Below are 16153 nucleotides of genomic sequence, written 5' to 3'. Positions count from 1 at the left end.
TAAGCGGATGCATGGAGTTGAGCGCCGTCATGGGACCCCGGTCCTAATACTGACTGGTGTTGAAGCAGTCAGCGACGTTGACAAAGCTGAACTGTTGGCCAGCACCTTTGTGTCGGTGCACAGCTCTGACAATCTCTCACCTGCGGAAAGGCACTACAGGGAGAGTACTTTGGCCCAGAATTCTGAGCTGATTGGGCACCAGCCTTCGACTCAAGATGACCTTGACCTTCCGTTGAGTTTGTTTGAGCTAAGGAGAGCACTTTCTAAGGCGAAACAGACAGCCCCGGGTGAAGATGAGGTGTGCTATGACATGCTCTCTCATTTGACTGATGACACGCTTGGGCTAGTCCTGGGTCTTTTCAACCGTGTTTGGGATTCAGGTTGTGTTCCATCTGCGTGGAAACAGTCTACGGTGGTGCCGGTTCTGAAGCCGGGTAGGCCAGCGTCTGACCCTTCAAGTTATAGGCCGATTGCCTTGACGTCGCAGCTCGGGAAAACGATGGAGCGCATGGTTACCGAGCGGTTGGATTACTTCTTGGAGAGTCAGGGTTTGCTTCCCGCGCACCAGAGTGGTTTCCGTAGGGGCAGGAACACCATGGATTCCGTGTTGTGTTTGGAATCTGATATCCAGCTGGCCAGGGCTCAGAAAGAAAAGGTTATTGCGGTGCTCTTTGATGTGGAGAAGGCGTACGATATGGTTTGGAAGGATGGGCTCCTCATTAAGCTGCGGAAGTGTGGTGTGAAGGGTAAACTGTTTAACTGGGTCCGGAGCTTTCTGTCTGGCCGGCGTATCCAAACCAGAGTGGGCGCTGCTTACTCTGTGGTCTATGAGGTAGAGAATGGGATCCCGCAGGGGAGTGTGTGTAGCCCTATCTTGTTCAATGTTATGATTAAGGACATCTTTGACGACGTGGATGGGTCTGTTGGGAGGTGCCTTTATGCTGATGATGGCGCTCTATGGGTGAGAGGGAGGAATCTCCGGTTTTACGAGGCGAAACTGCAAAGGGCAATACAGCAGGTGGAGCAGTGGACCCTGAAGTGGGGGTTTAAACTGTCCGTACGGAAGTCTCAAGTGATCTGTTTCTTCAATGGGCATAGGGACGTCTCCCTTCGACTGCATGGGCAGGTGCTCGAACAGGTCAGGGAGGTGAGGTTCTTGGGGGTCACCTTTGACGAGAGGCTTAGTTGGCGTCAGCACATTGATGAGATCAGTGGTAAATGCAAAAGGGTGAATAACTTGCTTCGTTGTCTATCCGGCCAGGACTGGGGGGCCAGCAGAAGGACGCTCCTCGGTATTTATCGGGCCGTCATGAGGGCGGCTATTGATTATGGCTGTATAGCCTACATCTCTGCGGCTGAGACTAACTTAAAGAAGCTTGATGTGGAGCAAGCCCAGGCCTTGCGCATCTGCTGTAGGGCTTTTAGGACCTCCCCTGTCTCGGCGCTGCAGGTTGAGTTGGGGGAATTGCCGTTACGGCTCCGGAGGCTAGAACTTCTGTTGGCTTACTGGGTGAATGTGCAAGGTCATACGAGCTCTCACCCGGTGAGGGACTTTCTCAGGGTTGATGGGGGGCAGAATGAGGCTGGCGGTATGGTTTTTAGCCAGGTAAAGGCTAAAAACATAAAGCTATAAAGTCTGGCGGTAATGCAACACTCGGATGCCAACCGCCATAAAACAACAACAACAACAACAACCGGCTTTATTCCAGGGAGACTCTTCTTCATCTTCCTCTCCTTCTTTGACGTTCGGTGCTTCCGCCGTACAGCTTTATTCTTTAGGCTTCATTCTATAGGCTTTAATATTTCCACTGATGTTGCTGCTTGGTAGCCGTGCGTCTACGAGACTGGACGAGGACAGGAGACCACCCCCACCCCCATCTCGTCACTCTGATCACTCTGACTCCCCACAAGCAGACCCCCATCACTCCGACTCCCATTTAGCGCCTTTAGCCTGTTTTCTATATCTGCCCAATCAAGCTCCTTTGTTCCAAGGAATCTCCCTGCAGCTTTAGCAATGATCCTGATCCTTTCAGTTCTGCTTTGAGTCTGAGCAGCACAGTTTACAACATCCACCATAAAGAGTACAAAATCCTCTCTATCCACAACCAGGGTATTCTCATTAATTCTGGAACCTGCACACTTGGGACCTCCACTCTTGAAACCTTCACACTTCTTGGGAGCCACGCTGGCCTTTCTCATTTCACCCTGGCTGGGAGCAGCACTGGCTCCTCTCTCTGTATTTACTCTAAACTTGTTACTTGAAACTTTCTTGACTGCATCTGCATAGGATATACCTTGAGAGACCTTTATTTTATGCACCTCAGCAGCTCTTTTGCTAAACCTGCATCCCCCGAAGGCAGAGCTATGTTCTTCCCCACAGTTACAGCACTTCAGTTTTGCTCCCACGTCACACTTCCCATACTCGTACTTACTAAATACTTTATTCTTAAGGCTTTATTCTTTAGCTCCAGTACTAGTTTGTTTAAGCTGAAGTTGTGTAATGTAGTTTAGTTGTGTAAAGAAGTGTAACGTGGATGCACAGCGCCACAGCACTTCTAATAGAAGTCAACAAAAATAACACTATATTTCTTTTCAGCGCTGTGGCCAGGCCTAATCTCAGCGCAGTAGAGCCCTCACTCCCAGATACTCTCAGCTCTGATGATTTCCTACTATTTTTTAACAATAAAATAAAAACAATCAGATAAATGAGATGAAATGACTCCCACTATTCGCCCTGAACTAGCCCAAGCTGTAAATCTAATGTCCCAGATAAATCCATCAGTAAATTTAGAAAGGTTCACAGCTGTTGATCAATACCAGTGGTCCCCAAACTTTTTGACTCGAGGGCCACATTGGGTTTTAAAATTTGTCCGAGGGGCCGGGCCAGGAAAATATGGTGTGTTTGTGTGAACTAATGAATTACTATAAATTACAGGCAAGATTTGACCTGTAACTTGTAACAAAGCAACAAATGCAAAGCTCAATGTACAAATTGTTTTCCTAATGCATTAAATAATGATTAATTTAATTACATTTCAGTTGAATAAACACAGCAGGAAAACTGAGCTTCACCTTCAATGGAACAGTGTTGATCAAAGTATGGTGTAAGTTTAGTCTCAGGATCGATCCTTTGGTGTTGATCAGTGAAGCTGGATCTGTGACGTTTGTTAATGTTCATGACACTGATTGTCTCACATGGAATGATTCATATCCATAAATAAAAAATCTTAATAAATGTCTCTAGAATATGCAAACATTTTGACTTTAGTGTTACATTTTTGCACTTCTGTCCTTCTCACGTCTCCAGTGGTTGGACACTTTGTCCAGGTGATGCTTCGTTTGCTTCTTGCTGTGACTTTATGCTGCTCCAAAATGTGCCACTTCAAGACCATTTCTGGATGATATTATTCATAAACTAACAGGGTCTCGCACCTGTCATAAAGGTGCAGGTGCCCACGTTGTAACATGAGATATTTACACAGAAATAAACTGCAGCCACGGCCGTCTAATAAAGCCTACGACAAAAAATAAAAATAAAATATATATTTATATTATTATTTTTTTTATTATATTTTAATATAACTTGGACAAGCTTGGCGGGCCGGATTGAAAGGCCCAACAGGTGGGATGTGGTCCGCGGGCCATAATTTGGGGACCACTGATAACTTCAGCCCTTATGTCCTCTAAAAGCTCAACTTGTGTCCTAGACCCCATTCCAAGCTCCTCAAAGACATTCTCCCCCTAATTATAGACCCTATTCTTAATATAATAAATACTTGAGTAGAAAGTGCTTATGTTCCACGTCCTTCAAACATGACGTCATTAAACCTCTTCTGATAAAGACTCATCTAGATCCCGACCTATTGGTAAACTACAGACCTATTTATAATCTTCCCTTTGTCTCTAAAATCCTTGAAAAAGTTGTAGTAAAACAGCTTTGTCGCCCCCTACAGGACAATAACTTAATATAAGTTTTCCAGTCAGGGTTCAGAGCCCACCACAGCGGGGTTCAGAGCCCACCACAGCGGGGTTCAGAGCCCATCACAGCAGTGTTCAGAGCCCACCACAGCAGGGTTCAGAGCCCACCACAGCACTGAAACTGCGTTAGTTAAAGTCACAAATGATTTGTTATTAGCCGCTGACGATGGACTGGTCTCAGTCCTGGTTCTGTTGGACCTCAGCGCAGCGTTTGACACCATCGACCACAACATTCTACTGCAGAGGTTAGAATGTGATGTAGGTGTCGGAGGAACATTTACGTTGCGCCACAGGGGTCAGTACTCGGTCCAATTCTGTTTCCTCTTTATATGCTGCCGTAAGGTCACATGATCAGAAAGCATGGCATTAACTTCCACTGCTCTGCAGATGATACTCAGCTGTATTTATCAATGAACCTTGTGATGGATAACTGCGTGGTCCCGGAGGAGAGCACGAGAAGATCAGCTCGGCCGTTTCTCTGTTGTGCGCGCCACGCCAAATCATCATCGCAAATACACATTCATGAACCTGTTTCCCACACGTCCTGCAGCGCGTTTGCCGCGTCTAAGAGTGCACGCTTCAGTTTACCAATGCGAAACACACCAAATCCACACATACACGTACCTGCACACTGCGTCTTCCCCTCTCCGCCCATTGTGCGTTCTGGCCAAACCCGGGCACATCCGCGTTTGGGCTTAAATGTGTTAGTCACGCGGGTTTAGGAGGTCATGTGATCATGTGAGCCACAATCACTTCACACACACAATTATCTTTGTTTTGTCCATATTGTAAGGTTGTTTTTTAGTTTGATATTTTTGTAAGATAAATATTACAGTTTTGTGTTTGTGTGACAGTGAAAATGTAGCCATTTATTTGTAGAAATTGTGTAAATATTATTTTTGATATGTCTGTTTATAATGTGGGAGGGGCTACTGGGGGTTTAAAGGAGAGCTCTGCCTCGACTTAACGAAGAAGTCTGAAAAGTTATATATACAAGTTTTTTTTATCACTGTAAATATTGTTAGAGGACTGTTTTGCACTTGGATTTCACCACTGGAGAGCATGATTAAAACACTGGAAACCCTTTATTGCCGACTCAGCCTGTTTTTGTTGGCGGACCCCCGCCACAGTTGGTGTCAGAAGTGGGATGGCTGGAGCTCGGCGAAAGCGTAAAGGGCAGCAAAAGTACGAAGAGGAAATGGAGGAGCGTGAGTCAACACCGGGGACAAGTAAAGCTTCAGCACCTGAACCACAGCCGGTTGGTGAGCTAATGTCCCTGATGAGAGATTTAATGGCTGGACAGCAGAGAAGAGAGGAGAATTTCATGGCGGAGCTGCGGGAGTTGAGAGCTGCTCTTCCTGGAGCGCAGCACCCTCCTCAACACCCTATGTCGCCACCCCAAGGGCTTTGACATCTACCAGATCTGCGGTTGCATGACGCACCCACACCGACCGAGACAGGAAGTAGTCCCAGGCTTGGGCTACCTACTCCTGGTGGTACCAGGCCCGTGTTGCGGCAGAGGGAGCTTGAAGCAGATTACCTCCCACCCTTCCATCGTGAGTCAGAGGCTGGGTCAAGACTCAAGTGGAGACACTGCAGCGACCCCAAGATACCTCAGTACCAGATGGGGGAGGACATTGAAAACTATTTGTTACGGTTTGAACGTATTGCCAAAACATGGAGATGAGTGGAAAATTAGTGGGCCTGTCGCCTTGTTCCATTGCTGACTGGTAAGGCGCTGGATGCATCCACGGCCATGGATGAAGCTAGGACTCACTGCTATGAGGATCTAAAAGAGGCTCTGCTGATTAAGTTTGACGTCTCACCTGAAACTTATCGGCAACAGTTTCATTTCACCTTGGTGCCCCCTGGTGAAAATCCGACGGAGACGTACCATCGTCTCAAGGCGCTGTATCGACGCTGGGTTCGTCTGGAGGAGCACACTAAGGAGGAAATTGGAGAGACCATCATACTGTAGCAGCAGCTACGCGTCCCGCCAGTAGAGGTGCGGACCTGGGTCAAGGAGCATGAACCAGGGGATGGTCTGTCGGCCGCCAGGCTGGCTTTGCAGTACATCAACGCCCACAAAGTAACTAAAGTTTCTTGTGCTGCTGTTGTTTCCTGCCCAGTGGTCACTCGTACTAAGGCTGGTGTGGAACCTCTGCTAGACTTTGACAATAGTCTGGTAGAGGGAGGCACTAAAGGGCCCAGAAAGTCAAGGTGTCAAAGACAATTTGAGAAAAAACTGTGGACTGAGAATCCTGATCTGGGTGCATTGTCAACTGGGAAAATGTGGGCGATACCAGAGACCATAGCTGTGTTGCAGAGAGAGGATGAGACTTTGAAGGCTTTATTTGTCAAGGTGGGAACCAGTACCAAGGGGGGCTGGATGGGGAAGGAAGTGTTTGTGATTGAGGATGGAATTTTGTTCTCTGTTCATGATGATTGTAAACGCATTGTTGTACCTGCCAAATGTCGACCGGTAGTTTTACACATCGCATACACGCTTCCGTGGGCAGGCCACCTCGGCCGACATAAAACTTACCTTTGAATTAGCTCGCAATTTTATTGGCCCTCTATGTACAGTTATGTCCAAAAGTACTGTGCGACTTGTCCCCGCTTTGCATTCCAAGCAAGTCTGATCGTGCTCTCCTCCGACCATTGCCTGTGATCTCTACTCCCTTCCACAGAATCGCAATGGACATTGGGGGGCCTCTGATAAGAAGCAGCAGTGGTTACCAGTATATCCAGGTCATCTCAGACTATGCCACGCAGTTCCCAGAGGAATTTCCACTCCGCACCATCACTGCGCCTGCCGTTTTGAGAGCTTTGGTCCAGCTGTTTTCAAGGATCGAGATTCCAGATGAAATCCTCACGGACCAAGGGACTAACTTTACTTCTCGGGTGATGCAGCTGTTCCACCGCCAGCTTGGCATCACCAGCATCAAGACGACGCCTTACCATCCACAAACGGATGGTCTCGTGGAACGGTTCAACCAGACCCTCAAACGCATGCTGCAGCGGGTGGTTGTCGACACAGGGAAGGACTGGGACCGTTGGCTACTCTTCGTTTTGTTTGCATACAGAGAAGTACCCCAAGTTTCCACTGGCTTCTCACCCTTTGAACTACTGTATGGGTGGGACGTTCAGGGCCCACTGGATTTACTCCGCAAGACCTGAGGAACTTCATCCACCTCCAAGGATGGTAAAGGAGTGGTACAATACATTCTAGAAATGCGGGAGCGACTGGCTGGTTACCTGGACCAAGCAGAACTCAACCTACAAGAGGCTCAGAAGTCTCAAAAGGCCTGGTATGACCGACAAGCCCGTCACCGTGAGTTTAAGCCCGGTGAGAGAGTCCTGCTGTTGTTGCCATCCTCGTCGCACAAGCTTCTGGCTAAGTGGCAAGGCCCCTATACTGTTGTGCGCAGAATGGGTCCTGTCACTTATGAAATTCTTCACCCGGAGAAGAAAAAGCAAAAACAGACTTACCATGTGAACTTGTTGAAGCTGTGGAAGGAGCGGTCCAATCCAGTTCCGGTCCTGATGGTCCAGAGAGCAGAGTTGGAAAAGGATGAGGAAGAAGAGGATGTGGACTCTACTCTGGAGACTCTGACAAGTGCCGCTCCACCCTCACTTGCTCATCTTTCCCCTGAGCAAGCTGCCAGCGTTCTACGGGTCTTCTAGGAGGCTCCTTCCCTGTTTGCAGCCAAACAGGGTAAGACTACCCTGGTGGAATATACAATTAGTTTGAAGGACTCCAAATCCATCCGCCAGCGACCCTACAGAGTACCTCAACAAATCGAGGCAAAATTGCACCAAGAAGTGCAGGAGATGCTGAAGTTGGGCGTGATCGAGCCGTCCAATTCGGAATGATGCAATCCGGTGGTCATTGTCTTCAAGAAGCATGGCTCCTTACGGATTTGCATTGACTTCGCAAACTGAACTCTATTTCTGACTTTGATGCCTATCCTATGCCGAGAATTGATGACCTTCTGGAAAGAATTGGGGCAGCACGTTACATCACTACGCTGGATCTCTGCAAAGGATATTGGCAGGTTCCACTGCAAGAGGCTTCCCGTCAGTACACAGCCTTCCGGACCCCTGCAGGACTCTTCCAGTTCACCGTCATGCCGTTCGGGCTGCACGGGGCCCCAGCCACGTTCCAGCGGTTGATGGACAAGGTTCTGGTTGTTTGTGTCATGTCTGAAGTCTGCAGTGTAAAGGGTGAAGAGAAAGGGCGCGAGGACAGTGCCCTGGGGCGCCCCCACACTGCAGGTCCGAGTGTCAGACACACAGTTCCGGGCTCTCACAAACTGGGGTCAGTCTGTGAGGTAGTCCAGGATCCACTCTGCCAGGTCATACTCCACACCAGCCGTCTCCAGCTTGTCCCTCAGGAGCAGCGGCTGGATGGTGTTGAAGGCGCTGGAGAGATCGAAGAACAGGATCCTCACAGAGCTGCCAGGCTTTTCCAGGTGAGAGAGAGAGCGGTGCAGCAGGGAGATGACGGCGTCCTCCACTCCGATGCCAGACCGATATGCAAACTGCAGCGGGTCCATGGCTGAGCTCACGGTGGAGCGGAGGTGGTCCAGGACCAGCCGCTCCAGTGTCTTCATCAGGTGGGACGTGAGAGCCACTGGCCTGAAGCTGTTGAGGTCTTTGGGGCGCGGTGTCTTAGGCACAGGTACCAGACAGGAGGTCTTCAGGACCTGTGGTACCAGCCTCAGCTTCAGGCTCATGTTGAAGACATGCTCCATCACTCCACACAGTTCATCTGCGCAGGACTTAAGGAGCCTGGGGCTGATGCCGTCAGGTCCTGCTGCCTTCCTCACTTTAATCCTCTTCAGCTCACTCCTCACCTGTGCTGCTGTGACAGTCAGTGGTTGGCAGGGGGACCGTGTGCTGGGGGGATGGGTGAGTCCAGGCGAAGTGGGGAGCTGATGGTCCGGGGCAGAATTCATGGAGGGCTTTTCGCCCTCCATTCATGTTTACTTATACTACACTATTCCGACAGTTGCCAACCAGTCGTTCCTACTCTTCTCACGTGAACTCTCAGCTTCCTTTTCTTTTCTCATGCAACCTTCACACCTCGTAGGCTCACAATTTAAGCTTCCACTAAATTACTATCACGTCACATTCAGCTGTCTGGCTTCGCCACTACATGCTAGCCACAGGTATCTTCAAAGATTCTATTTTGTGCATTCCGGCAGGTTCTCATCTTCTCATTCACCTATTACCTTAAGTCTAATTTCCCAGCTCTTGCTTTTCACGCCATCCTCATCTTACCATGTTCGCCTTACCTTCTCACACATGCTCACATTGCCTTCGGGCTCCTGCTACATTCCACGTTACCGCCGCTCAAGCTCTCTCACCCCTCATCCCATTCATTACCATTACGCCGACTCATGCTAGCATAATACTCCGACCCATGCCACACCTCGCTGCTCCACTCCACTCGCTTGCCCAGAGCCCCGCTAGCAGCCATGCTTGCTTTGAGCCCCGCCGGCAGCCACGCTCACTCAGAGCCCCACTGGCAGCCACGCTCGCCCAGAGCAGCCACGCTCACTCAGAACCCCGCTGGCAACCATGCTCGCTAGACCCCCGCCGGCAGCCACGCTTGCTAGAGCCCCGTCGGCAGCCATGCTCGCTTAGAGCCCCGTCGGCAGCCATGCTCGCTTAGAGCCCCGTCGGCAGCCATGCTCGCTTAGAGCCCCCGCCTGCAGCGGTGCTGCAGTGTATGTGCTGTGTATGTGCTGTGTATCTGCTGTGTATGTGCTGTGTATCTGCTGTGTATGTGCTGTGTATGTGCTGTGTATCTGCTGTGTATGTGCTTGTGGTTGTGTATAAAACCAATGAAAAGTACATAGATAGTAAAAATTAAACATAGTTTTCATAGCGTTAATATGTTGTTATAGTGCACCGTTTAAAATTTGATTGTGGTATATTTAATGAAAGTACAAGTAAACTAAATTTAGGCTATATAGTTATTTGTTTGTTTATTATTCAGATCTCTTGCCACTGGGGATTTCTATAGGACAATCACCAGCAGCTTCAGGGTTTGTGTCCAGTCTCCTCCATCTGGGACTCTCTCATGGCTGTGTCCACAACAGAGCACTGGACGTCCACAACAGAGAGAAGTGTTTTTGATCAAGTGTTTTTCATATGTATAGGCCATATGCTCACTCAAGATTGAGCCCAAATGTCATGTTGTTTACACAGAATGGGATAAAGTTAAATGAATAAAACAGTGAGAAGCTTCTCAGCTCTTAAGTTCTCTGTTCTCTTTACTTCTGCACCTACTTGTGCGTTGTAACACTGAAATTTCCCCACTGTGTGGACTAATAAAGGATTCTCATCTTGTCCTTGTTTGTTTTTGTTTATGATCTTAAATTGTGGTAAATTAAATAAGTACATCTTTAAATAGCCACTGATTTTCCCACAAACTCCCCAGTATTATATATATGAAAAAGATGCATGTAAACAGGACACACGTTTTATAATATAAAATAATTTATTTTGTGGAAAAATAGAACAATAATTAACTATATATATATATATATATATATATATATATATATATATATATATATATATATATGTGTATGTGACTGACAGTGGAAAAAACAGTTACAAGTCACCCCGGAGACATTTTGAGTTGTTAAAAGTTTTGAGTTTTGAGTTAATTCAAAGCTATACAATGATGTCTCACTCATGTAGATCTGATCATATTTGAGTAAGTTGTGGTCATTTGAATGTAAATAACTCTCAAAACCTTTCACTGAGAAAACGGCCTCTAAAGTTTCTCACCTGAGTGAGCCCAGAGTCACAGGGGGCGGGGCTCATTTGCATCTCATTGAGATAAGCCCTCCCCCTGTCACACTGACAGCACCTCCCCCTACAGCTGTCACTCAAGACTCAAGAGGAGAGTTATTGATGTGAACCGGACTTGAATCAGAATTAGAAGTTACTATATTAAAATGAAAATACTTGGATTACAAAAGGCCCTGAATAGAATCAAAGAATCAGAATCGGAATCAGAATAGGGTTTATTGCCATTTGTCGATAAACAGAATTCACAGGTGATTCAGTGCAACACAAACAACAAAACATTGAACACTGAGCACTAAACGGCATGATATGTACATAATGAAATATAAAGGTATAAAGTTATGTAGTGCAATAGGATAGATGGGTCTGCCTGTCAATGTTCAGTCCAGGTGGGACCAGGACATGGAGATTGTCAACCGGAGGCAGAACAGCTGAATTGCGTAGTAGCTGAGCCCAGAGCGCGCGCTTCGACTCCTCGCTCAGAGCGCGTCGCCTCCTGTGACGCTGTCACATCTTCTCCCCTTTGTTTTACCATCAAAAAGCAATTTTATTTTGAATTCTTGGCAAAATGTGCGGCTTTGCCGCACAGACACCGTGACTCTTTGAATAAAAATGTGGATAACTTTTGATGGTCCACCCCTGAAGATGAGTCTCACCAAATTTCAGGTTAATATGTCTAACGCCCTAAGAGGAGTTTGTGAAAGTCTAAAGTGTAAACATGTTCTGGCGATTTCCCCATTGGAATAACATGGAAGGTTTCGGTCATCGTTACGGCAACGCCATAACAATTATGACATGGGTCTCATTGACTTTTTTGATGGGGATGCCAAAATTGAGTTGTGTGTCAAATTTCATATAATTTCGCAAAACTAAATATTTAACCTCCATATAAAATCTGTAGGGGGCGCTGTGGCTCCAAATTAATTTATTTCACTTCAAGTAGGTTTAGGGCAAAGAGTTTAACAACTGATTCTAATTTGACGCAATTCAGACTTTATCTGCGCAAACGGCAGAAATGTTAAATTTGGGAGATTTATGAAATTCTTGCTACAGTTTGCGGCTTCGCCGCACAGAGACCCTGAGAGGTATCAATGTAATTTGGATAACTTTTGATGTCCCACTCCTCAGTAGCATTTTCACCAAATTTCAGCTTTTTAGGGCCAACGCCCTGGGAGGAGTTCGTAAAAGTACGACCATCCATCCATCCATCTTCTGCCGCTTTATCCGGGGCCGGGTCGCGGGGGCAGCAGTCTGAGCAGGGACTCCCAGACTTCCTTCTCCCCAGACACTTCCTCTAACTCCCCCGGGGGGATCCCGAGGCGTTCCCAGGCCAGCCGAGAGACATAGTCTCTCCAGCGAGTCCTGGGTCTTCCCCGGGGCCTCTTCCCGGTGGGACATGCCTGAAACACCTCCCGAGGGAGGCGCCCAGGAGGCATCCGGAACAGATGCCCGAGCCACCTCAGCTGGCTCCTCTCGACGTGGAGGAGCAGCGGCTCTACTCCGAGCTCCCCCCATGTGGCCGAGCTCCTCACCTTATCTCTAAGGGAGCGCCCAGCCACACGGCGGAGGAAACTCATTTCGACCGCTTGTATCCGCGATCTTGTTCTTTCGGTCATTACCCAAAGCTCATGACCATAGGTGAGGTCAGAACGTAGACCGACCGGCAAATAGAGAGCTTTGCCTTTCGACTCAGCTCCCTCTTTACCACAACGGTCCGATGCAGCGACTGCATCACTGCAGCCGCTGCACCGATCCAACTGTCGATCTCACTCTCCATCCTTCCCTCACTCGTGAACAAGACCCCGAGATACTTGAACTCCTCCACTTGGGGCAAGGACACCCCACCCACCTGGAGAGGCCAAGCCACCTTTTTCCGGTCGAGAACCATGGCCTCGGATTTGGAGGTGCTGATTCTCATCCCAGCCGCTTCACACTCGGCTGCAAACCGTCCCAGTGCATGTTGCAGGTCCGGGTTTGATGGAGCCATCAGGACAACATCGTCTGCAAACAGCAGAGATGAGATCCTGTGGTCCCCAAAACGGACACCCTCCGACCCCCGACTGCGCCTAGAAATTCTGTCCATAAAAATTATGAACAGAACCGGTGACAAAGGGCAGCCCTGGCGGAGTCCAACATGCACTGGGAACAGGTCTGACTTACTGGTCACTGACGGGTACTTTCGTTAATTTTGAGTGGGCTCCGCCCACTTTGTGTTTTTGGCCCTCTATACAGTAATAATGTTCAATTTTTGCATTACATGCTTATATGCACGGAACATGCAAGAGATGGGGAACGTATTCGTGAGCTACTTAGCGCAAATGAGTGCTTTATATGGGGATCTCAATGTAAAGCATTGAGTGCTCGTTTAGTGCGCACTTTTGCACGGGCTTCGCCCGTTTACAACGGTAATGTTCCATTTTCCTACTACTAATTAGTATGCACGGGGCGTGCATGAGTGAAGGAGTGCGTTAGTGAGTGTTTGGAAGTGGGCGAGCACAGCGTTTAAGCAATACTTTAGAGTAAAAGTACCTCAGTTCCGTTGCAATGTAGTCCAGGGAATCATAAGCTCTGGAGACAGTCTGGAGTAATGAATAATGTCTCTGAGGAGAACGGGTAGTCGAGACGAGGATCTTTAACAGTCTTTAATAGCACAAAACAGAAAAGTACAACGTCACTGGTAATGTCAGGACGACAAGGGGAGGTCCTTCCAGTGGTGGTCAGATCCGGCATAAAGCGGTGTCAGAGAGTAGATGAGAGTCGTAGTCATTAATCTGTTCCAGGTTCGGTGCACAGGTAAACAGCAATGTCAGAGGTCAGGCAGAAGGAATACTCAGGACGGTCCAAGGTCGATGACGGCAAACAGGATCACGAGGAGTAGGCAAAAATCAGAGTCAGAATAGTAATCAAAATATCAAAACGCTCAAATACTAGGGCTAACAGGGCAACGTAGACAATCTCGCACTGAGACAAGGACACACAGCTAAAATACTACAGTGATTAACAATCTGATACAGCTGTGATGAGCTGAGAGACAAAACGGGGCGGTAATCAGAGGGAGAACAAGAAGATCGGAGGGAAACGAAGAGGAGCAGAGATAGAGCACCGTGCCTAAAACATGACAAAACATATATCAACAGATCAGACCATGACACACGCGGGATGAGTTTGGATGCAGCAGGCGACAGGCTACTGTAAAAACCTGAAAAAGTACATATTGTGATGAGAAAATTGACATAAAATTATAAGTTATGAAACTGTAATATAATTTCAGAATCTATGCAACACCTATGCAAATTTCACACATCATGCACGGCCTACCAATTTACATAAACAATGGAATTCATCCAGCTACGGACTCAGGTGCGCATCAGTTGTCTCTTCTGAGAACCAGTGTAGAATTTTAGAGCAGACAAGCATTAAACTTCCAATTATTATTTTTATTTTTTGAGTTTTGCCTTTAACATCCTCAACATCCCCAACAATCATAATGCTACTTTATAAGGCATAGTAAAAACTGATGCCCAAAACAAAAAGATTACATAACAACCATCTGTGACTCAGAAATGTCTCATAATGTGTCAAGGACACGTTGATGGATCTCAGTTGACTTATTTCACCAACACCGGGTCTCTCGCTGCAGTAGTGGAGGTCTGCCCTGAGCCCCCCCTCATCACGGTAGTACCGCAGTATCAGGCTGCATCATGGATCAGCGTCTCCTCTTCTGGTGCACCCTCTCCAGAGTGAAGCAGGGGACCGTAACTGGTCTCCCGGATACAACAAGGTCCAGAACCACGGACTCCAAAAAAGTAAACGTCGCTTTTCCTCCTCACCCTCCGGGACTCAATTTTTAGCCACCGGGGATCTGAAAAATGTCCAAATCCAGAGATAATAAAATATGTTTTTAAATGGCTGGGAAGCCCATTCCTATTGGAAGTCCAAAAGACCCGGCCATCTCCTGGTACCAATCCCCTCAACGAACTGGATACATCATCGCTTCGAATCACTATGTTATGAGTCAATTGGGGACTTAAAATGGCGGCATTATACAAAATGGAGACAGTGGAAAAATACTGCGCTGAGGAGACAGCGTGGGCAGGATGATCTTATGTCTTACAGGAGCAGTGCAAAGGAGGCGTGACCGGAAACGACAAGATCTACCTACATTTGCATATTCATGAATCTGTGTTCTGTTATACAGGGTTTCTGAGGAAATGCGTTGTTCTTGGTTTGTGCTTGCCTGACCAGCCGTTCCCAACACGTTTTGGCAAATTACTTATCAAACCTGTGTGAGGGCGGGGCTCGACTGGTGCGGTTCAATTTCTAGGGCGGAGTTTAGAGCAGAGACAGAACCAATCACATAAACCCAGAAGTGACGCAAAAACGCGACACGCTTAACCGGATATTACGTAGCCCGTGTCAACAAGGCGTGTTCCACGTTCTCCGTCCTGAACGCAGAAAATGTCTCCTGAATTGCGACGACGCCCTTCGTATAACCGCATCTAACGCACGTTCATCAGGGCGAGTAGAGCAGACTTTCCTGATGTTCAAACCGAAGCGAGAGCAGAAGTAAACACTCGGTCACGAGCTGGGTCACGAGCCGGGTCACGGGCCGGGTCACGGGCCGGGTCACGGGCCGGGTCACGGGCTGGGTCCGCCATCTTGAATGTTTTGGAACGGGGGTGAAGAGCTACTTCCGTATCTCAGTGTGACGCGTTAAAACCTGCGCCTGGGATTGGTAAATTGGTCAGTAGATGGAATACCGATGATCTCATTGGCTATTGACGACTCCGAATCCAGACTGAGACGCATTCGAAATGAATGTGGGCGGGGCTGGCGGGTCAGGCAAGGTTTGTGCCTGGCTAAGACACGCATAAGAACTGTGTGCTAAGGGACCACAGAACCCAGATCTGCTTTAGAATTGTACTGGTCAGGGAATAAATATGTTTACTTTAACTTCCTGATTTCCGGGTCGTCTCTCCCTTCGATGCATGAACACGCGTAGGATAGATTTTCGATCCTACACTGCTGATTTAGAAAAAAAAATATTGAGAGAACTGCTTTGGGTGAGTAAACCAAACCAGGCTGTAATATTGAATGTGTGGATGGATTCTAAGAAGCATTTGCAGAAAACAGCATGAATTGATTGGTGAACTGTAGTTTGCAAAGTTGATGGAGGAATAAGAGACGCTGCTGCCATTTTTAGAAGATGTTTTTACGTGTTGTGTTGTAAAGTGAGTTTCTGGTCAATTATGGTGCAGAGGTATCTGTATGAGTTAACATGTTCTTTTGCTTCATTATTGACAGTGAATGTGTGAGTGGTGAGGAGTCCAAGATGCAAAAGAATGAC

Source organism: Eucyclogobius newberryi, unplaced genomic scaffold, assembly GCF_026437365.1.
Source record: "Eucyclogobius newberryi isolate DKJ021-1_F unplaced genomic scaffold, fEucNew1.0.hap1 SCAF_3, whole genome shotgun sequence".
Taxonomy (NCBI): domain Eukaryota; kingdom Metazoa; phylum Chordata; class Actinopteri; order Gobiiformes; family Gobiidae; genus Eucyclogobius; species Eucyclogobius newberryi.
This window is presented reverse-complemented; position numbering follows the sequence as displayed.